This window comes from Nicotiana tabacum, chromosome 6 (genome assembly GCF_000715075.1).
Source record: "Nicotiana tabacum cultivar K326 chromosome 6, ASM71507v2, whole genome shotgun sequence".
NCBI classification, from domain to species: Eukaryota; Viridiplantae; Streptophyta; class Magnoliopsida; order Solanales; family Solanaceae; genus Nicotiana; species Nicotiana tabacum.
This window is the reverse complement of record NC_134085.1, coordinates 190,615,040-190,638,006: the sequence shown is the minus strand read 5'-3', so window position 1 is coordinate 190,638,006 and position 22,967 is coordinate 190,615,040.

Here is a 22,967-nt window from a genome sequence, read left to right as displayed (position 1 = left end):
ATTTTGTGGACTTAATGTTCTAATTGTCATTTACCGCTTTGATATTACATGAACTGTATTTAAATGTCTTCTTACGCCACCCCTCTAAGTCTTCTGAAAATGGTGCACATGTTCGCGTGACCTACTTTTTCTGTAGAAATTATACCAAATACAACGAGACATGTGTACCCAAAATAAAGACCATCCTGATGCATCCTACGTGCTATGTGAATATTTATTTGTTTCGGCTTTCATGTTGACCCGCTAGGAAAAGGAAATAAAGAGAAAAACCAAGAGTGAGGTAGGATAGAAATTTACACAGTTCTAAAAACTCCAGTATTTGAAAATGTCCCGAAACTATGCCAAATTTTTGAAAAAGAGAGAAAAAGGAAAATGTATTTCAAAAGAGTGAGTCAAATATCATGTTTTTAGGTAAATCTTGACGAACTACGCGGGTCTGATTCTCACCGGATGTGAGATACGTAGGCAAACCTCATCGGTTCCGGCCCACCATTTTCAAAAAAAAATCCAAAAATATTTTCCTTTACTTCCTCTTTAGAAAAGTCTTTCTTTAAGACCCCAATTTTTTTAAAAAAATATACAAAAATATTTTCTTTTAGTTTCTTCTCAAAATCCAAAAATATTTTTCATTCTTCTTTCAAAATTTGAAAAGAAAATTCAAGATTCAAAAAATATTTCCTTTTTCTTTAGGAGAATTTCTTGCATAAATTCAAAATAAAATTCCAAAAAAATATATATTCTTTCTTCTTTAGAGTTTCTTTTAAAAAAAAATACAGACAAAAAATCGAAATCCAAAAATATCTTGCTTCTTCTTTTTAAATCTTTCTTCCGAATAAGTCCAAAATCCAAAAAAAAGGGTTAGTTTATTTACTTTATTCCTGATCTTCCCGAACTACGCAAGATCTGATTCATGTTCCCACATGATACGTAGGAAACCTACATCAGGTTCGATCAATCGGAAAAAAAAGAAAAAAAAATGAAAAAATGAAAAAGTGATGATAATAATAAGGACCGACTGAGTCCATTCTAACATGTTTTGTTTTGAATTGTGAAGAAAGTTGAGGTGGTCGGTTTGTGGTAAGCCGGAAACACAAGATCCAAGGAAAAATGATAACTGACATCGAAGCTGTTACAAGTGCTCAAGAGACTCAGGGTCAGAGGGTTCAACAAAAGTCTACTGTGTTTGAGAAAAATAGAATACTGAAATAGCAAATGACCAAAATGTGTCAAGCATGGGCCAGTGGTCAAGGACAGCCTCGTCATGAGTCACAATTTGCTACACAACAAGGGCAGTACCACTCTACTGAGTACCACTCGTACTCGTTTGATCTTCCTGCAGACATTGAGAAGCCTGCCCGAAAGATGGTACAAGAAGAAATGACCCAAAGAGTGAAAAGCTTAGAACAACAGTTGAAAAACATGCAAGGGTTGGCAGGTCAAAAGAGTGTTGCCTTTAAAGATCTATACATATTCCTCGATGTCCACTTGCCGCCTGGTTTCAAGACTCCCAAATTTGAAAAGTATGATGGACATGGAGACCCTATAGCCCACCTGAAAAGGTATTGAAATCAACTGAGAGGTGCGGGAAGAAACAAAGAATTGCTGATGGCCTATTTTGGGGGAAAGCCTTACGGGAGTAGCATCCGAATGGTTTTTGGATCAAGACACATCTCGCTGGTACGTCTGGAATGACATGACACAGGCCTTTGTCAATCAGTTCCAATACAACATCGACATTGCCCCAGACCGCATTTCCCTTACAAACCTAAAGAAGAAACCAAATGAAAGTTTCAGGGAATAAGCCATTAAATAGAGAGAGCAAGCAGCTCGAGTTAAGCCACCCATGGATGACCACGAGCTAATCACTGTCTTCCTTCAAGTGCAAGAGCCAAATTACTTTCAAAACATGATGTCCGCAGTTGGCAAATCCTTCTCGGAAGCAATCAAAATGAGAGAAATGGTAGAGAATGGTCTTAAGACAGGCAAAATTATAAGTCAAGCAGTTTTTAAAGCCGCAACTCAGGCTGTCCGGGTTGAATCTGATAATTTTAGCGACACAAATGAGAAGGTTAAAGAAATCATGATGACATCAGGGTCGAGAAGAGGTCCCAGGAGAACATCTCGAAGGTATGAGCAACCTCCTCAAGTTTTCCATGACTCCCCTGAGCAGTATTATCAACCTCATAACCCTCAATACTCTGTCGCTCCACCTCAGTATGTTGTCCAGCCACCAAAACACCCCAGAAGGCGAGCACGAGCATCACGAAATCTCCAACAGCCTCCACAAAATTTTTAGGTGCCCTATAACCCACATCCAAGCTAGAGGTATAAAGGGGAACAAAGGTTGAAAGATAATCTTACACCAATAGGAGAGTCCTATGCAAGCTTATTTGAGAAGTTAAAGCATTATGACATGATTGCACCTATTCCTCCAAATCATGTGGACCCAAGTGCGTGAAGCTTTGACCCTTCTAAAAGGTGTGAATACCATTCCAATGCCCAGGGGCACAATGTTGAAAGCTATCGGGATTTGAAAAGAGAAATAGAAAGGATGATCCAGGAAAATCTGATTGTGATCCAAGACAGTGATACCCAGAATATCGCGCAGAATCCTTTACATGCACATCATGATGCACACTTTGTGGGGATGATGCCTGGTGACATGGAGTTTGAGAATCCTCTCGGGAGCTTGCTAACTAAAGTTAATGATGTTGAAATTGGAGAAGGCTCTGGTGATTCTGATGAGCAAATTTGTGGCTAAATGTCAAGCCTAGCAATTGAAAAGTCATCCCCTCTTCACTAGGAAGGAATCTTGGTAGCTTGTTTTGATGTTTTTTCTATTATCTGGGTTATTTCAGGGTTGTGATCCAGATTTTATTTGTTTTATTGAGTCAAACCCTTATATCCCTCCATTTGTCTGTGTGAGTCTTGTCCGTTTGTTCTGTTGCTATTTTCATTATTTGAGTTATTTTAGGGTTGTAACTCGGATCTTGGGTTGTTTGTCTTGTTATCAAATCTTTTCATCCTTTACTCAATAAAATACAATTTGTCCTTTTGTGTCCTTTTGTTCCTAGTTCTTTTCTCGCTAGTTCTAATGACATGACATGCATGCGAAAATTTTGGCCAGATCATAGAAACTGATTTAATATGGAATTGGATAATTGAAAAAAAAAAGATACTTTTGAGTATGAATAATGAGTTGAGATACTTTGGAATTGAGGTCGAGTAAAATTCACCTTCAAATCATTGTGGAGGTCGGGCTTGAGGATGTTTAGTTAATTGAAGTTTGTAGGAAAGTAAGGGATGAAAAGTGTCTTGTGACCACGACACACCAAGAAGACATACATGTTCGTCAATGTTGTGATTGTGAAAAGATACTATAATTGGCGTTCTCGAGGCTGGTAGGCCATTTTTCTGCTACCCAAACACTTTATACCCTTTATTACCCCTTTTAAGCTTGTGTTATTTTCTTTGATCACCCCCTTTTGGAATCAACTTTAGAGTCAAGAGTCAAAAAAAATGAAAAAAGAAAAGAAAAGTCCATACCCCAAGAGTACAAACTGGGGTAGCTCTTTGAAAGTTCAAGTAAAAAGAAGAAGAAGAAAAGAACTGTCAAAGGTCCATGCCCTCAAAAATAGAAGCTGGGGCAAACAAAAAAAATAGAAAAAGAAAAAAAAAAGAAAAAAAAAATAGAAACAGAAAGAAAGATGCAAAATAGTTTAGGTCAGATGTTTGAACTACGTTCAACCTGATTCCTTTAAAAAAAAGCAAACGTAGGCAGCCTCACGGTTCAGTCCAACTAAATACGAATTAAAAAAAAATCCAAAATAATCCCCAATAGCTGATTTGGGGCAGAGATTTTTATTTCACTTGTAAAAGAGTCGGTTCCAAAAGTTGTAAGTCCATAACCCCTCATTTTGAGTTTACTTTGAGCCTTTATGCCGACCTTTCTTTCCAACCCTATCCAAAAACCTTCCAAATAAAGACCTTCCGATATGCCTTCAAGAATGCCAAGAGAAACATGCAATGAGCAACAGTTGTCACGTGACATAGAACACTGTCAAGTTGTTCACACAAGAAAGAAAAAGAAATAGAAAAAATGAGAGAGTCTTACTAGTGAAAACCCTCACGGGCACTGTAAGGCGGCGGTAAGCAGAGATGAATAAATGAGAGAGACTTGTTGGTGAAAACCCCTCGGGGCACCACTAGTCGAAAGTGAGTCATGAAGCTTATGCAAAGAATTGGCACGAACAAGCCCGACTTCAAAGGTCATAAGGACGGTAAAAGGGAAGATTGGATTAGTTTGATAGATCAGGCTGTTGAGTCCAAAATACGTGTCATGATCATTAATGCTAGTTATTGGAAAAAAAGGAAAAAAGAAAAAAAAAGAAAGGAAAAAAAACCCTTCCTTCTATCCTTTCCGACATAGACATTTCTTGTTAATATTATCTCTTTGCATCATTTGTGTCCTCCACTCTGAGTCAGTCCTTGTCAAAACAAGCAAGAAAAGATTTCAAAATCTGCTACCAACTTTTCAGTTGCACAAAGTAAATTTGGCCAGCACACTCGGTTGTTAATGGCAACATGCCTTGAGGATTCATACAAAGGCTCCTCCAAAAGACTCTTGTCAGGCTGCTTGACGCAAGAAAGATAACTAGTGATTCTCTTTGACAGACAAATTGCTCAAAAAGCAGAAAGTCATTCAAGATATCGGAAATGGTCACCTAGGCAAAGATCTCCAGTTGAGATAGGCTGATTGAGCCGCAAGTACAAATGATACTAGGTGTGAAACAATTAGGGTTGATGCAGAGCAAATGTCTCTTGAAGCCGACTCAAGCTGATTGAGCAGAAGCCAAGCTGCCCAAAGACTTAAGGCCACAGACCGACCACGATTTTCAAAACTGACAAATTTTTCTTTGTATGAAATAGGAACAAAGCGATGCAAGGAAAGTGATTCAAAAATAGAAAAAAAAATGAAAAAGGGAAAAGAACAAATAAAAGAGAAGAAAGAGAAAAGACGAGAAGAGCCGACAAAGGGAAGTTTCTCAAATCTTTGCCTTTATTTATCTTGCTATTGTGCATAAAATCTTGCCTTTAATTTTTATATTTTTCCTCATAGGATAAAAAGTCCTAGTCTGATGGATTTTCGTCCGAATATAAATCCCGGTCTGATGAACTTTCTCTTAGGATCAAAATCTTAGTCCGATGAATTTTTCTCCTAAGATAAAGAAACCTAGTCTGATGAATTTTTTCCTAGGATCGAAATCTTAGTCTTATGAATCTTTCTCCTAAGATAGAAAACCTAGTCTGATGAATTTTTCTCCTAGGATCAAAATCTTAGTCTGATGAATCTTTCTCCTAAGATACCAAAAAGAAGTAGAAAAGAGACCTAGTCTGATGAACTTTCTCCTAGGATCAAAATCTTAGTCTGATGAATCTTTCTCCTAACATAGAAAACCTAGTCTGATGAATTTTCTCCTAGGATAAACGTCTTAGTGAGATAAATCTTTCTCCTAAGATACCCAAAAAAAAGAGAGAGAGAGAAAAAGGACCTAGTCTGATGAATTTTCTCCTAGGATTAACATCTTAGTCTGATGAATCTTTCTCTTAGGATAGAAAACCTAGTCTGACGAATTTTCTCCTAGGATATTCTGAAAAAAAGGGAAGTCTGGATTTGAAAAAAAGGGGTCAATTTTTAGTTTTCTTAAGTTATCAATGTTTAGTTTTCTTGAAATCAAAGGCCCCACATGGAGAATATGGTCAGTCTTTACTTTAGTCAAGCTTAGTCTGTAGTTTTCCGCAAGTTCAATCACGTTTAGGAGACGTACAACCTAGTCGAGTCATTAATTTTACTTTCACATTGCATCAATAGCATAAGTGGTTTACAGTTTTGCTAACAACTCACAAATCTTCCTAGTGCAAACTGGGGCAGAAAAAATTTCTTTTGTTTTGTCTGTTTTGTTGTAATCAGGCGCCCACCTGGAGAACAAGGGAAGACAACTCAAGTTTCAAGGGAAAGCAGTTTCGAAGGAAGACAACTCAAGTTTCAAGGGAAAGCAGTTTTGAAGGAAGACAGTTCAAGTTTCAAGGGAAAATGGTTCAAGGTGCAAGGGAAAACGGTGTCAAGTAACAAGAGAAGACGGTTCAAGTTCAGCCATCAGGCGCCCGCCTGGAAAATAAGAGAATTCAATTCAGAATGCAATTCAGGTCAGCAACAAAAGAAGCTCGCATCAAGAATGCGAGTCTGCAGTCCGAGATGATCAACAGAAGTTAGTCACAATCCAAAATTAAAAAAAACAAAATAAACAAAAAGAAAGACAAGAAGTGAATCCAAATGCAGAAGTTAATGAAAGATGTGAGTTGCTCAAGACATGGCTGAGGTCACAAGCTCTGCATGTCCCGTCTTGATTTGAAAAAGCTGAAGAAGATTGAACCAACATCTGAAGCTAACAAGCATCAAGATTCAGATCAGAGTCCGCATGAAGAACCAACCAAGTCTCAAGATCAAGCTTCAGAAGACTCATAGATAGGAATCTTGTAACTCATAGCTGATAGTCTTAGTTAGTCTTTTTCATTTTTGATTTTGAAGTAATAACGAGACTGCGGACCGGAACCTCGACGAAACGGCACCTCAACCGGCTCTCTACCTCGGTAACTCCATCATCTCACTCGCCTCTGAACTACACGTGGCCTGATTCCTTTATAGCGAAGGATATGTAGGCAGCTCAGTTACCAGGGCTCGGTCACATTCTCCTTTCCCTTGGTTTGGTCTCCTTAAATAAGGGTCGGGTCAAAAAACCTATCTAGTCATTCTTTGTCTGAAAACTCTTCACGTTTTCAGTTAAAGAGGGGCAGTTGTAGACATGTGATTTTTGACCCTCCCCAAGATTTTTCATATTTTAGCACGTAAATATTTAATTTAGGCCTAATATAGGGATTTCAAATAATTTTTACTCCTTTACTTCATTTTTATTACAAGAAAAATGAAAATTACAAAAATTGTTCTATTAATGTTTTGTAGTTATTTTTAATCTTGAAAAATACAAAAAAAAATAGTTTATTTTAACGGTCAGTCTTATTTTAATAGTTATTTTACTTAAGTAGGACTAATTAATAAATGAGGTCGTATTTTAGTCCCGTTCGCGGAGAAAGAATAAAACTTGGGCTCGAGCAACTCATTTTGTTAGGTCTAATTTTGGACCTAGCCCATAATTCCCAAGCCCATAATTCCTAGGGCCATACCCCTAACCTAATCTCTACCCCTATATAATAGTACATAATCCCTAAATTGACCTAGACTCTATTAGACACAATCAACCGTTTCTTTACTAAAAGAATATCCTATGCATTGTTTTCTTCTTCCTTTTCCAAAAACGGACATCAGCTTCTCACAATTTTCAGTTATTGAAATTCCATTAAATTACCTCACAAGCTCCAAAAATAAGCTGTCATTTTCTCCATAAATTCAATCATTAAAACAACATTGAACAACCCCCATCTTCCTCCATAAATAGCCATGAAATTCCTGCTGAAAAGGACTCCAAAAAACTACAATGAAACACCTAAATTCCATCTCTAACAACACCATTACAATAGCCCCCTTAACCACCCAAAACCACCCAAAAAACGTCACCCAGCAACAACCCCGAAATCTGCACGATATCACGCCAAAATAGCTCCAAAATGAGCTTAAAAATACTCCCCAAACCCCAACAAACATGAGTTGAAAACTGCTCCAAACTCAGCTGAAATCCGACATTGAAATGCGCCAAAATTAGCCGCGAAAGAGATCCTTGAATCTCCATGAAAATCCATAGAAAAGCTGCTCAAAAGCTCCAAAAAGAGAGCTGGAAATCTACCCGAAATGCAGCCATGAATCTTTTTTTTCACCACCAAATCAGCAGCCTCAACATCATCCAAACACCTCTATTTTCCTCCCCTCAAAACAGCCATGAAGGCTGGCCATTTTCGCAGCTCTTAACCTCCAAAACATGCCCCCAAAAAACTCCAAAACTCAGCACCTCTAACTAGCAAAAACGCCTCCAAAAACCCATTAAAACACCATCTTCTATCGAGTTTTGAGGTCGCCGGTTCGATGTTCGGATCAATAGCTCGTTTGTTTTGCTTTGCTAGTTTTGAGATCTTATTTCAATGTTCATTGAAAAATTTCAGCAATAAAGGTCAGCCCTCAAAAATAGAAGCTGGGGCAAACAAATAAAAAAGAAAAAGAAAAAAAAGAGAAACAGAAATAAAGATGCAAAATAGTTTAGGTCAGATGTTTGAACTATGTTCGACCTGATTCCTTTAAAAAAAGGATACGTAGGCAGCCTCACGGTTCGGTCCAACCAAATAAGAATTAAAAAAAATCCAAAAAAATCCCCAAAAGCTGATCTGGGGCAGAGATTTTTATTTCACTTGTAAAAGAGTCGATTCCAAGAGTTGTAAGTCCATAACCCCTCCTTTTGAGTTTACTTTGAGCCTTCATGCCGACCTTTTTTTCCAACCCTATCCAAAAACCTTTCAAATAAAGACCTCCCGATATGCCTTCAATAATTCCAAGAGAAGCATGCAATGAGCAACGGTTGTCACACGATATAGAACACTATCAAGTTGTTCACACAAGAAAGCAAAGGAAATAGAGAAAATGAGAGATTCTTACTAGTGAAAACCCTCACGGGCACTGTAAGGCGACAATAAGCAGAGATGAATAAATGAGAGAGACTTGTTGGTGAAAACCCCTCGGGGCACCACTAGTCGAAAGTGAGTCATGAAGCTGATGCAAAGAATTGACACGAACAAGCCCGACTTCAAAGGTCATAAGGACGGTAAAAGGAAAGATTGGATTAGTTTGATAGATCAGACTGTTGAGTCCAAAATACATGTCATGATTATTAACGCTAGTTATTGGGAAAAAAAGGAAAAAAGAAAAAAAAAGAAAAAAAAACCCTTCCTTCTATCCTTCTCGACATGGACATTTCTTGTTAATATTATCTCTTTGCAACATTTGTGTCCTCCACTCTGAGTCAGTCCTTGTCAAAACAAGCAAGAAAAGATTTCAAAATCTTCTACCAACTTTTCAGTTGCACAAAGTAAATTTGACCAGCACACTCGGTTGTTAATGTCAACATGCCTTGAGGATTCATACAAAGGCTCCCCCAAAAGACTCTTGTCAGCCTGCTTGACGCAAGAAAAATAACTGGTGATTCTCTTTGACAGACAAATTGCTCAAAAAGCAGAAAGTCATTCAAGATATCGGAAAGGGTCACCTAGGCAAAGATCTCCAGTTGAGATAATGCTGATTGAGCTGCAAGTACAAATGATACTAGGTGTGAAACAATTAGGGTTGATGCATAGCAAAAGTCTCTTGAAGCCGACTCAAGCTGATTGAGTAGAAGCCAAGCTGCCCAAAGACTCAAGGCCATAGACCGACCAACATTTTCAAAACTGAAAAATTTTTCTTTGTATAAAACAGGAACAAAGCGATGCAAGGAAAGTGATTCAAAAAGATAAAAGAAAATGAAAAAATGGAAAAAACAAAGAAAAGACAAGAAAGAGAAAAGACGAGAAGAGCCGACAAAGGGAAGTTTCTGAAATCTTTGCCTTTATTTATCTTGCTATTGTGCATAAAATCATGCCTTTAATTCTTATATTTTTCCTCCTAGGATAAAAAGTTCCAGTTTGATAGATTTTCGTCCCAATATAAATCCCGGTCTGATGAACTTTCTCTTAGGATCAAAATCTTAGTCCAATGAATTTTTCTCCTAAGATAAAGAAACCTAGTCTGATGAATTTTTTCCTAGGATCGAAATCTTAGTCTGATGAATCTCTCTTCTAAGATAGGAAAGCTAGTCTGATGAACTTTCTCCTAGGATAAAAATCTTAATCTGATGAATCTTTCGCCTAAGATAGAAAACCTAGTCTGATGAATTTGCTCCTAGGATCGAAATCTTAGTCTGATGAATCTCTCTCCTAAGATAGAAAACCTAGTCTGATGAACTTTCTTCAAGGATAAAAATCTTAGTCTGATGAATCTTTCTCCTATGATAGAAAACCTAGTCTGATGAATTTTTCTCCTAGGATCAAAATCTTAGTCTGATGAAACTTTCTCTAAGATACCAAAAAGAAGTATAAAAGAGACCTAGTCATATGAACTTTCTCCTAGGATCAAAATCTTAGTCTGATGAATCTTTCTCCTAACATAGAAAACCAAGTTTGATGAATTTTCTCCTAGGATAAACGTCTTAGTTGGATGAATCTTTCTCCTAAGATACCCAAAAAAAAGAGAGAGAGAAAAAGGACCTAGTCTGATGAATTTTCTCCTAGGATTAACATCTTAGTCTGATGAATCTTTCTCCTAAGACAGAAAACCTAGTCTGACGAATTTTCTCCTAGGATATTCTGAAAAAGGGAAGTCTGTATTTGAAAAAAAAGGGTCAATTTTTAGTTTTCTTAAGTTATCAATGTTTAGTTTTCTTGAAATCAGGGGCCTCGCATAGAGAATAAGGCCAGTCTTTACTTTAGTCAAGCTTAGTCTGTAGTTTTCCGCAAGTTCAATCACGTTTAGGAGACGTACATCCTAGTCGAGTCATTAATTTTACTTTCATCATTGCATCAATAGCATAAGTGGTTTACAGTTTTGCTAACAACTCGCAAATCTTCCTAGTGCAAACTGGGGCAGAAAAAATTTCTTTTGTTTTGTCTGTTTTGTTGTAATCAGGCGCCCACCTGGAGAACAAGGGAAGACAACTCAAGTTTCAAGGGAAAGCAGTTTCGAAGGAAGACAACTCAAGTTTCAAGGAAAAGCAGTTTCGAAGGAAGACAGTTCAAGTTTCAAGGGAAAATGGTTTAAGGTGCAAGGGAAAACAGTGTCAAGTAACAAGAGAAGACGGTTCAAGTTCAGCCATCAGGCGTCCGCCTGGAAAATAAGAGAATTCAATTCAGAATGCAATTCAGGCCGGCAACAAAAGAAGCTCGCGTCAAGAATGTGAGTCAGCAGTCCGAGATGATCAACAGAAGTTAGTCACAATCCAAAATAAAAAAAAAACAAAAAAATAAAAAGAAAGACAAGAAGTGAATCCAAATGCAGAAGTTAATGAAAGATGTGAGCTGCTCCAGACATGGCTGAGGTCACAAGCTCTGCATGTCCCGTCTTGATTTGAAAAAGCTAAAGAAGATTGAACCAACACCTGCAGCTAACAAGCATCAAGATTCAGATCAGAGTCCGCATGAAGAACTAACCAAGACTCAAGATCAAGTTTCAGAAGACTCATAGATAGGAATGTTGTAACTCATAGCTGATAGTCTTAGTTAGTCTTTTTCATTTTTGATTTTGATGTAATAACGAGACTGCGAACCGGAACCTCGACGGAACGGCACCTCGACCGGCTCTCTACCTCGGTATACTCCATCATCTCACTCACCTCTGAACTACACGTGGCCTGATTCCTTTATAGCCAAGGATATGTAGGCAGCTCAGTTACCAGGGCTCAGTCACATTCTTCTTTCCCTTGGTGTGGTTTCCTTAAATAAGGGTCGGGTCAAAAAACCTATCTAGTCGTTCTTTGTCTGAAAACTCTTTGCATTTTCAGTCAAAGAGGGGCAGTTGTAGACATGTGATTTTTGACCCTCCTCTAGATTTTTCATATTTTAGCACGTAAATATTTTAGTCCCGTTCGCGGAGAAAGAATAAAATTTGGGCTCGAGCAACTCATTTTTAGGCCTAATTTTGGACCTAGCCCATAATTTCCAAGCCTATAATTCCTAGGCCTATACCCCTAATCTAATCCCTACCCCTATATAATAGTACCTAATCCCTAAATTGACCTAGACTCTATTAGACACAATCAGTCATTTCTTTACTAAAAAAATATCCTGGGCATTATCTTCTTCTTCCTTTTCCAAAAACGGACAGCAGCTTCTCACAATTTTCAGCTATTGAAATTCCATTAAATTACCTCACAAGCTCCAAAAATAAGCAGTCATTTTCTCCATAAATTCAATCATTAAAACAACATTGAACAACCCCCATCTTCCTCCATAAATAGCCATGAAATTCCTACTGAAAAGGACTCCAAAAAAAAAATGAAACACCTAAAGTCTAGCTCTAAAAACACCATTAAAATAGCCCCCTTAACCCCCCAAAAACATCACCCAGCAACAGCCCCAAAATTTGCTCGAAATCACGCCAAAATAGCTCCAAAACGAGCTGAAAAATACTCCCCAAACCCCAGCAACCATGAGCTGAAAACTGCTCCAAACTTAGCTGAAATCCTACATTGAAATGCCCTAAATGAGCCGCGAAAGAGATCCTTGAATCTCCATGAAAATCCATAGAAAAGCTGCTCAAAAGCTCCAAAAAGAGAGCTGAAAATCTGCCCGAAATGCAGTCATGAACCTTTTTTTCACCACCAAATCAGCAGGCTCAACATCATCCAAACACCTCTATTTTCCTCCCCTCAAAACAGCCATGAAGGCTGGCCATTTTTGCAGCTCTTAACCACCAAAACATGCCCCAAAAAAACTCCAAAACTCAGCACCTCTAACCAGCAAAAACGCCTCCAAAACACCATCTTCAATCGAGTTTTGAGGTCGCCGATTCGAGGTTTGGATCAATAGCTCGTTTGTTTTGCTTTGCTAGTTTTGAGATCTTATTTCAATGTTCATCGAAAAATTTCAGCAATGAAGGTCAGTTTCCTACTGTCTTTTACATTTTATCTTTACCTATTCTTTGCTTGATTCCCATCTAGATGATTTCTATCCCATTTCAATGTTTTTAATTTGATTACTTGATTAAAAGGCAAGGAAACAAAATTTGTCTAAATGGGTTAAGTTTGTTTTGTTAAGGTTTGATGTAAATAATTAGTTGTTTGGTGATAGTATTGAACCTTGAAATACTATTTGATAATGAACCATTAACAGAAAAGTGAAGTATTATACCATCTGTAATTGAGTTGGGTTTTGCAATTTTTGATTGGCAAAAATGATAATGTTGGTTGTTTAATCAAATTGAAGAATGGGCCATTTTCTTTAAGACCATCTGATGGGTCTTAGGTAACGTGGAAAAGGTTTGGGCCTAAAGAAAATTTAGACCATTATTCACAATAACATTTTGTCCATAAGTCATGGCCTCAGAATAATCTCAAATTAGTTTAGGAAAATCATGAATACCGTAGTTTGCTTTAGGCCCTATTTAGATTAGTATTGCGATTATATATACGTTCGCGTAATATGATTGCAAATTTAACTCTAAAAAGACTCGAGGGATGCGTTCGCGCAACTTCAACCAAACTTTTCTTAATAAAATAAACAAAGCGTTATTAATTGTGGACACATTCGCGTGATATGATTTTTGACACGCCAAAGGAAAAGAGTATACGTACGTGTAACTCAATTCTTTAATTACGAATAATCAAGTGATTAAAAGCGGTAAAAAAATAATTGCACATAGGTCTTAAAAATGAGTAGTTGAACAATTAAGCCAAGCATAAATCATTAAGCGACCGTGCTAGAACCACAGAACCCAGAAATGCCTAACACCTTCTCCCGGGTTAACAAAATTCCTTATCTAGAATTTCTGGTTTGCAGACTTCAAAAGGAAAGTCGAAACTTCCTCGATTTGGGATTTAAAATAAACCGGTGACTTGGGACACCAAAACTATTCCAAGTGGCGACTCTGAAAAAATTAAATAAAAATAATCCTATTTCGAATAATGTCACTTAAATTGAAAAAACTCCCTTATATTACCCCGGGTGTGGTAAAAAGGAGGTGTGACAATGTTAATTTAAGTATTTGAACTAAAGTTCACTACAACTATACATGATTTAGAGAGAGGAGGATGGGTTCACGTGAAACTACCTATCCCATGTGCATCCGCCCCTTAATTTTCAACTTAGGAACCTTGGAATACAATTTGGGTTGTTTCTAGACCAGTTCGAATTAGATGCTTATTTTATAAGTTTATAAATTTATATCGACACAATGCCTAAAATTAAGTATGTGGGAACTGTATGAGTCAAAATCTGAACAAGGGAATCTTACCTATAAGAGGATAACTAAGAGCCGATTAGGTCGAGGTCGTGCTTAAGAAGGACCCTATTGGCGAGCTGAGTGGCTAAGGTCAAGGTCGAGTACTCATTTCAGCCTAAACGGCTAGTTTAGTAATAAAATATTTTTAGAGGAATATTCTACAGAATATTTTCTGCACTTGTACTTTTAGTTAGGTAAGGGATATGTCCCATATAAGTGGAAAGAGGGAGAGAGAGAAGAAAGGGCATGTAAGATTCTAGATGATAAGTTCTCTTATGAAAAGTTGACTCTCAAGAAAAATACAAAGATTATCTTTACATAAAGAAATTTATTGTTCATCCCACTTTCTCGCATCAGATCAGAGAAAGCTCCCTATATTCTCACGTTTGTTAGCCTTACATCATTGTCAGATTCAATATTTGGGTGAATCATTATCTTTATTTAATTTTATTGCCATTCGATATATTTACTAATTATCATTATTCTACCATACATGCATAACAGTATCATTAAACATCCCCTTGCATTAAATTGGTTTAAATGCAATTATACGTTGTTTATATCATCCGGTTTTAGATCTTGGATTTACTATGTTTAACTAGGATTTACCCACTATCGTCTTATTTTATTAGTTTTAAAAAAACTTAATACTATTTGTCAAACAATTTGGCACCGTCTGTGGGGGCAACAGATTTGAGCAAATGGCCGACAAGTTCGTCACCGCACACACTGGGGCCAAGAAAGCAGAGGTGAGGGTAAACGATATATTCGCCATTAAAAAGTCACCTAGCGAAGGGCTCAGAGATTTCCTCGCCCAGTTCAACCGTGTTAGAATGACTCTTCCAAACGTGTCAGAAGGAATGGAGGTAGCATCATTCCAAAATGGACTGAATAGGAGCGATTCGAGGGCAATCAAGAAATTGTTAAGTCAACTCATGAAATACCCCCTACCACTTTCGATGAAATATACAATGTCTATTGCGCCAAGGTGAGAGCCGATGAGGACGACCTCAATGGACTGACCCAACGGTTGACATCATTCCAAATAAAGGTGAGAAAAGGCCGTAGAAATGATATCAGAAGGGACCATGTAGGCCCATGCCCCAACCGTGAAAGACACCAGCCATACGTCAGAGTTGATTTCATTCCACCCTCCCCCCTCCCTCCATGGCGACGGTCCATCCAGGACACAGACAGGGACTCATCGAAATGAGAGAGGTATTTCTCTATTACTATCTACTCACAATTTTTGTGTTTCTCCCTCAGAGATAGTCTACGCCCTAGAGAAGCTCTGCCAAAGTTGAAATGGCAACAAAAGATGAAGTTTGAGCCAAATATGAGAAAGTCGAATTCCCTCTATGAATTCCACTAGGAACGAGGTCACAAGACCGAATATTGCATCGCCTTGAGGTAGGAGGTAGTGAACATGCTCCACTAAGGGCATTTGAAAGTATTAATGAGTAACCGAGGAAGAGCGAAATTCGCTCGAGGATGAGAACAACATCAAGGACTGCCTAAGCCACCCTTCCCAACCCGGACCATCCAAATGATCAACAATGGAGGCGACGAGGCATCAATCAGCAACGTAAAGTTCACAACCACCCATAAGCTGAAGCAACCAATCACCCATGAACGGTATGACGACCTCGAAGAAAGTATGATCTTCGATGAGTCAGATACCTAAGGATTGACCTTTCCTCACTATTATGCCCTTGTTATTACTTTGCGTACCGATGTGAAACAAATTATGGTAGATAACGGAAGCAGTGTGTGCATTATTCACCCTCGTGTCCTCACACAAATAGGGCTTGAAGATAAGATAGTGTCACGCTGCATCACACTAACGGGGTTTTAACAATGCAGTTGATCAGACTTCCGGAGAAATCATGTTGCTCGTCCTGGTGGGCGGCATCACTTTGGAAACCATGTTCCACATCATGGACCATGATACGACGTACAATGCCATCATAGGCTAACCGTGGATACATGCTATGAAGGCCATCCCATCCAGCTTATATCAGGTGGTCAAGTTTCCTACCTCGTGGGGAGTATTCAGCATCCGCAGCGAGCAACGCACAACCATCGCCCAAGACTGCACCTACGAAAATAGTTAAAAGGTGAAGGCGTAGAATCATAGCAATTAACGATGTCGAACACAGACAAAGAGAAAGATGACATCAAAGAACCCAATGTCTTGGAAGCTAAACGATCAACTGTGGAATACCTTGACCCCGTTTAGCTCAACAAGAGCGACCATAGTAAAAAGTCCTATATCGGACACAAACTACAAGAACTAGGTAAATTCCATCAATTTCTAACTAATAATGCAGACTAGTTTTCCTTCTCTCATGCAGATATGTCGGGCATTGATAACTAGGGATTTTAACGCATTTCATGCTCCTTCTTGCTTATGCTTTGATTATAAATTCATACAAAATAGGCCCAAATGGCTCATAAGTTGTGCTTGATTGTAGGTTTGATCAACAAAGTGACGAGATGTCAAAGATCGGCTCAAAAGAAGTGAAACTGGCACAAGTACCAAAGACAAGACAAAACTCAGGAGAAACAGGCCTAGTGTGGCCGCACTACACTTTGTGCGGTCCACACTAGGGAGATTCAGAGAGTTGGATTTTCAAGCATTAAAGCAATGTAGCCCTAGTAGATAGTGTGTGGCCCGCACTAAAGGCACCGCGACTGCACTACCATTCTGTGCGGTCCGCAGAACCAAAGTTCAGAGAGATGCCAAGTTCTGAAGATCAAGCCTGTGCGATCTGCGGTCATGTTTGTGCGGACCGCACTAGATGCCTCTAAGGCCACAGTCCATTCTGTGCGGTCCGCAGAGCTTGGGTTTAGAGAGTTGAATTTGCAGAGTCAAGAGCCTAGTGCAGCCGCACACCATTTTGTGTGGTCCGCACTAACCCCGCAGGGGCATTTTTGTCCAGTTTTTCTAGCTTAGTATAAATAGAACATTTTTCCATTTTTAGGGTATCAAATATTATCAGACATTAGCTGTGCTCGTGAGAAGACTTTTCTTAGCCATTTTGGGCATTTTTACTTAGTTTTTATCATTGAATCTTTGTATTTACCTTAGTAATTAATTAATATGTCTTTATCTTCATCTATTTCTCTATTTTTCTCTTCAAGCATGAGTAGCTAGACCCATTAGCTAGGGTTGTGACTCAGCCCTAGTGTGGGTAATTGATGGGTGTTGTGGTTTAAGGTTAGATTGACTATGAATGTTTGTTATTTGGGTCAATTTCATAGTTTAATCTATGAATTAGTGGTTGCAAACACTAGTTTGTGCTAAGTTGACTTGGGTTATTCTTGAGAAAGAGAGCCTAAATCTCCGAAATTGACCCAACAACGAATTGGGATGGACTCAAGATAATTGATAGTCATAATTAAAGGGTTAAACCTCGAGAGAGTAATACCCGACTTGAACCCCAATTGCTTGAGCAAATTTGCCTACCCTATTGGTCTTGAGAAAGTCAATTGGGCAAAATCACTCTCTACCGAGAGGTGTGAGAATGGGTAAAATTGTGCAACGGTTATAGCATAATTCCAATTATGTCAACCGTGCCTTAGGCTCAATTACCCATCAATTGGCCACCTAGGTGGATGCCACTACCCTAGTGCCTTTTAAACTATTAGATACAACTTGTAGCAATTTACTCATAATTAATTTAGTAGCAATTGTAATTTGTAGTTTGATAATAGTAGAATATAAAGAAAACCCAAATATGATTAGAAGTGATACTTGGAACAAATATGCAATTCCAACCTAAATAGATACTCCACTCCATTCATAGCTCTCTGTGAAAATTGATCCTGACCCACAAATCGGGTAAAAGCTATTGCGACCCTCTCTTCCTACTTTTTAGTAGTGTGGAGTAGGCTACGATCACTTTTTGGCATCGTTACCGGGGAGCTAATGGCTAGCTATCTATTTAGTTAGTTTTGTGTATTGTTCTTATTTCCTTCTTTGTTACTTACTTGTTTGTGTCACTACTCAGGTAGCAACATGGCTTTAAACAACGCTAATGACCCTCTTGGAAACGTGATGGCGGGGGAGGAGGTAAATGATCTTGAGCAAGATGACATGCCTCTTGCACCTCAAGGACAATGTAGAGGCCGCAATGCCAATGCGAATCCAAATGACAATATTCCAGACCCTCCTCTGCCACCTCCAAGAGTGGCTCCCAGAGTACTTCCGAACCAGGGTTATACAAGTGCTATTGTCCCACCCAGAATTCGGGCGGGCAACTTTCAGATAACCAATGTGATGTTGACCTTACTTGAGCAGCATGGGTACTTCACGGGTGCTGCGAATCAAAATGCCTACAAACATCTCAAGGGGTTCGTAGATACATGTTGGGGGAGCAAGTAGACGAATGTATCTGAGAATATACTGAGATCGAGACTTTTCCCGTTCTCACTTTGGGGGAAGGCATTAGACTGGCTTGAGAGACTCCCCAACCATTCCATCACAACTTGGGATGATTTGGAGGATACGTTTATTTCCAAATTCTTCTCTCCTAGTCATATGGCGGCACTTCGAGATAAAATATTAGCCTTCAAGCAAGAGCCAACGGAACCTTTGCATGAGATTTGGCACCGGTATAGAACGATGGTGAAGGAGTGCCCAAATAATGATATGATCGAGGCCATGATCCAACAACCTTCTATCGGGGCATAAATACTACAAATTAATGCATTGTTAACTAATTGGTCTGGGGCAATTTTATGAAGCTTTCTTATGATGAGGCATGTGATGTACTTGATGAAATGGCAGACACTTCTTCAGCATGGCAGAGTAGAGCAAATGTGCCTCACGGTGACCCTACAATTATCCATTTGCACAAGGAATTACATGATCACGGGCAAGCGATAGCTGAGCTTACTACTACTATGAACCAATTGGCTAATGCGCAATTGCAACAAGTTCAGAATCCTCGCCAAGTGAATGCCATGGAGGGTGTTAGTATGCTTGTCAACAAGAGAAGGCAAAGGAGGCAACAAAATCAAGGGAATTCTGTGCAATATGATGATACATGTGATGGGTTTCAAAATGTTAGTTATGATGATCAAACTAAAGAGGTACAATATGTCAACAACTATAAAGGCAATAGAGGCAACTCTTCAAACCAACAATGGCGACCCTAAGGAAATTGGAGAACAATACACAAAACTAACTAAATAAATAGCCAAAACCGTTAGCTCCCCGGAAACGGTGCCAAAAAGTCGATCGCAGCCTACTCCACACTACTAAAAAGTAGGAAGAGAGGGTCGCAATAGCTTTTACCCGATTTGTGGGTCGGGATCGATTTCCACAGAGAGCTAGGAATGGAGTCGAGTATCTATTTAGGTTGGAATTGCGTATTTGTTCCAAATATCACTTCTAATCATTTTTGGGTTTTCTTTATATTCTACTATTATCAAACTACAAATTACAATTGCTACTAAATTAACTACGAGTAAATTGCTACAAGTTGTATCTAATAGTTTAAAAGGCATTAGGGTAGTGGCATCCTCCTAGGTGGCCAATTGACGGGTAATTGAGCCTAAGACACGATTGACATGATTGGGGAATATGCTATAACCGTTGCAAAATTTTACCCACTCTCACACCTCATAGTAGAGAGAATGATTTTGCCCAATTGACTTTCTCAAGACCAATAGGGTAGGCAAATTTGCTCAAGCAACCGGGGTTCAAGTCGAGTATTACTCTCTCGAGGTTTAACCCTTTAATTGGGACTATTAATTCTCTTGAGTCCATCCCAATTTGTTGGTGGGTCAATTTCGGAGACTTAGGCTCTCTTTCTCAAGAAGAACCCAAGTCAACTTAGCACAAACTAGTGTTTTCAACCACTAATTCATAGATTAAACCATGAAATTGACTCAAATAACAAACAACCATATTCAATCTAACCTTAAATCACAACACCCATCAATTACCCACACTAGGGTTGAGCCACAACCCTAGCTAATGGGTATAGCTACTCATGTTTGAAGAGAAAAATAGAGAAATAGATGAAGATAAAGACATATTAATTAATAGCTAAGGTAAGTACAAAGATTCAATGATAAAAACTAAGTACAAATGCCCAAAATGACTAAGAAAAGTCTTCTCACGAGCACAACTAACGTCTGGTAATATCTGATACCCTAAAAATGGGAAAAGGTTCTATTTATACTAAGCTGAAAAAACAGGACAAAAATGTCCCTGCGAGGTCAGTGCGGACTGCACAAAATGGTGTGCGGCCGCACTAGGCTCTTGACTCTGCAAATTCAACTCTCTAGACCCAGGCTCCGCGGACCGCACAGAATGGACTGCGGCCGCGGAGGCATCTAGTGCGGTTCGCATAAACATGACCGCGGACCGCACAAGCTTGATCTTCAGAACTTGGCATCTCTCTGAACTTTGGTTCTGAGGATCGCATAGAATGGTAGTGCGGACACGGTGCCTTCAGTGCAGGCCGCACACTATCTACTGCAGCCGTATTGCTTTAATGCTTGAAAATCTAACTCTCTGAATCTCCCTAGTGCGGACTGCACAAAGTGTAGCGCGGCCGCACTAGGCCTGTTTCTCCTGAGTTTTGTCTTGTCTTTGGTACTTGTGCCAGTTTCACTCCTTTTGAGCCGATCTTTGACATCTCGTCACTTTGTTGATCAAACCTGCAATCAAGCACAACATATGAGCCTTTTGGGACTATTTTGTATGAAATTATAATCAAAGCATAAGCAAGAAGGAGCATAAAATGCGTTAAAATCCCTAGTCATCAACTCCCCAAACTTAAGCTTTTGCTTGTCATCAAGCAAACAAAATAAGACCCACCCCTTATGGGAAAATCCAAGAAATTTTCAGTTGTCCTAAAGCAACCTCAACTAGTATCAATTGGGACTAACAATTAACCTTAATATAAATGAATCATTAACAACATTTAACCTTTGAAAAACCATGGATCAAGTGAGACACAAGATCATCAAGAGTTGACTCAACACATCAAAGAACTCTCTCAATTACTTTGGTCATTGTGGAACCCAAACTCACACATCCTCAACTCTCCCTAATCAAACCTCACCTTCTTGAATATTGTCACACAAACCGAGGTTAATTTCACTCATCTCTCCCAAGAAAAAGTCGCAAGTCCGGCTCTAAGTACCATATGTTTGCCACTTATATAAGTATCTACTAATGTAAACTTCATTCAACTCAAGAGCTTATAGGGCTTTTGTGGAGTCATTGTGAAGGCTTTTGGTTCAAGGTAGGAAATGTTTTGATCTAAGTGGGTTCCATCTTTATTTAAGCACTTCTTTTGATTCATTTGTCACACATTTTCTTGACTCTTTGAGTCATCTCACTTCTTTCTTATGCAATTCAAACCGTTTCTCCTTTTTCACCTTCCACACCTTTCATACTTTTGCTTTTCTTGAATCCCTTTTTATTCTTTTTCACATTGAGCATTATTTTTTATCTTTTGCTTTTCTTTCTTTTTTATTGCCTTTCCTTTTCTTCATTTTTGTGCCTTTTACCACTTTGTTGCCGTCCTCGTCTCTCCCCCCAAACTTATACTTTTGCCATGTGCTCAAGGAAAGATCGGGTGCCAAGAGAGGGTACCTTTTAGAACAGGTATAGGCTTGTATCATGATTCTTGAAAGAAAAAGGTCTAAGGCTCAAATGGGTTAACTAGGGATCATATCATTGGTTGGCTATGGAATTTGTTCAAACTATCATTTGGATCAAGGAGAGCCTATAATCACGTCTCAAGTCAAAATTCACTTAGGATTTCGCCTCAACAAACATTCGGGGCAAGTTCTAGACCAATAGCTCGGGACTTGGATTTGCAATTCAATTTCTCACCACACAAGCTAAAGGATCTCTAAAGACATAGAGTCGGGGGACCACACAACCTTAGATACGATTTGAGCATACAATGGTCCTGAAAAACCATTTGATGATTATCGGTCAACACAAGAGTCTCAAGGTCATGACTTTCACCATCCCAAACACAACATTTTGTCTTTGACCATGGATCAAAGGCAAATGTGCTAGGCCCAAGTAAATCTTTGCTTGAGGTACCCTTAGCTACAAACTACTAAAAACAAAAATAAAAACGAACTCAAACCCTTAAGAAGGTTGTCATGCCATCCACCATTGGGAAAAGCCACCCGGTTCACACAACACTCCACCTTTGGAAAGAACCATGTCATTAAGAAAACCAAAGGCTTATTAAAAACGTCCAAAATAAAACAAAAAGCTACGAACATAAATAAGAAGCTAAAAATGAAAATATTTTGCAAAAAATAGAATGAATATATACAATAGGGAGTTTGAATATACAACGGGGGATGAATATATACAATATGATGTAACTTTATATACAGACCCAAGGAAAGATAAAAAATGCGATAAAAGTAACTAAACATAAAATTTTACACAGACCAAATAAAAAATCAAGAAAGCATAAAGATATCAATATATACAGAAATGTGTAGGGCTCGCCCCCTCAAATAAAAGCTGGCATTGTCCCCAATGCCAACTAGTCTAAATAAGCACCAAAAACAATAGAAAAAGATATAGAAGACTCCCTAAGCCGTGTCTGGCTGCATAAGATCATGGGTAGTCCCTGGGTCCAACGTGTGCTCAGGAACCTTAGACTGGTTCCCGGTGGTCTGCTATGCTGCTACTAGAACCTGGGCCTGGACCTCGACACGATGTGGAACTAGTACATCCTGTGACTGACTGGAGGAAGCCTCTGGTGGGTCTGCCAACTGGATGATGGCATCATCTGCTTTAGGGTTCTTCCTTCTCTGCGGAGGCCTCTGGGTCTACTCCGGTTGTGGATGAGTTGCTGGGACTGGATCATCAAGTAATAGGTCCAAAGGCAGCTGGTCTGCCTTCAGTCTATCTACATCTGCCCGCAGCTCCTTCACGAACTCT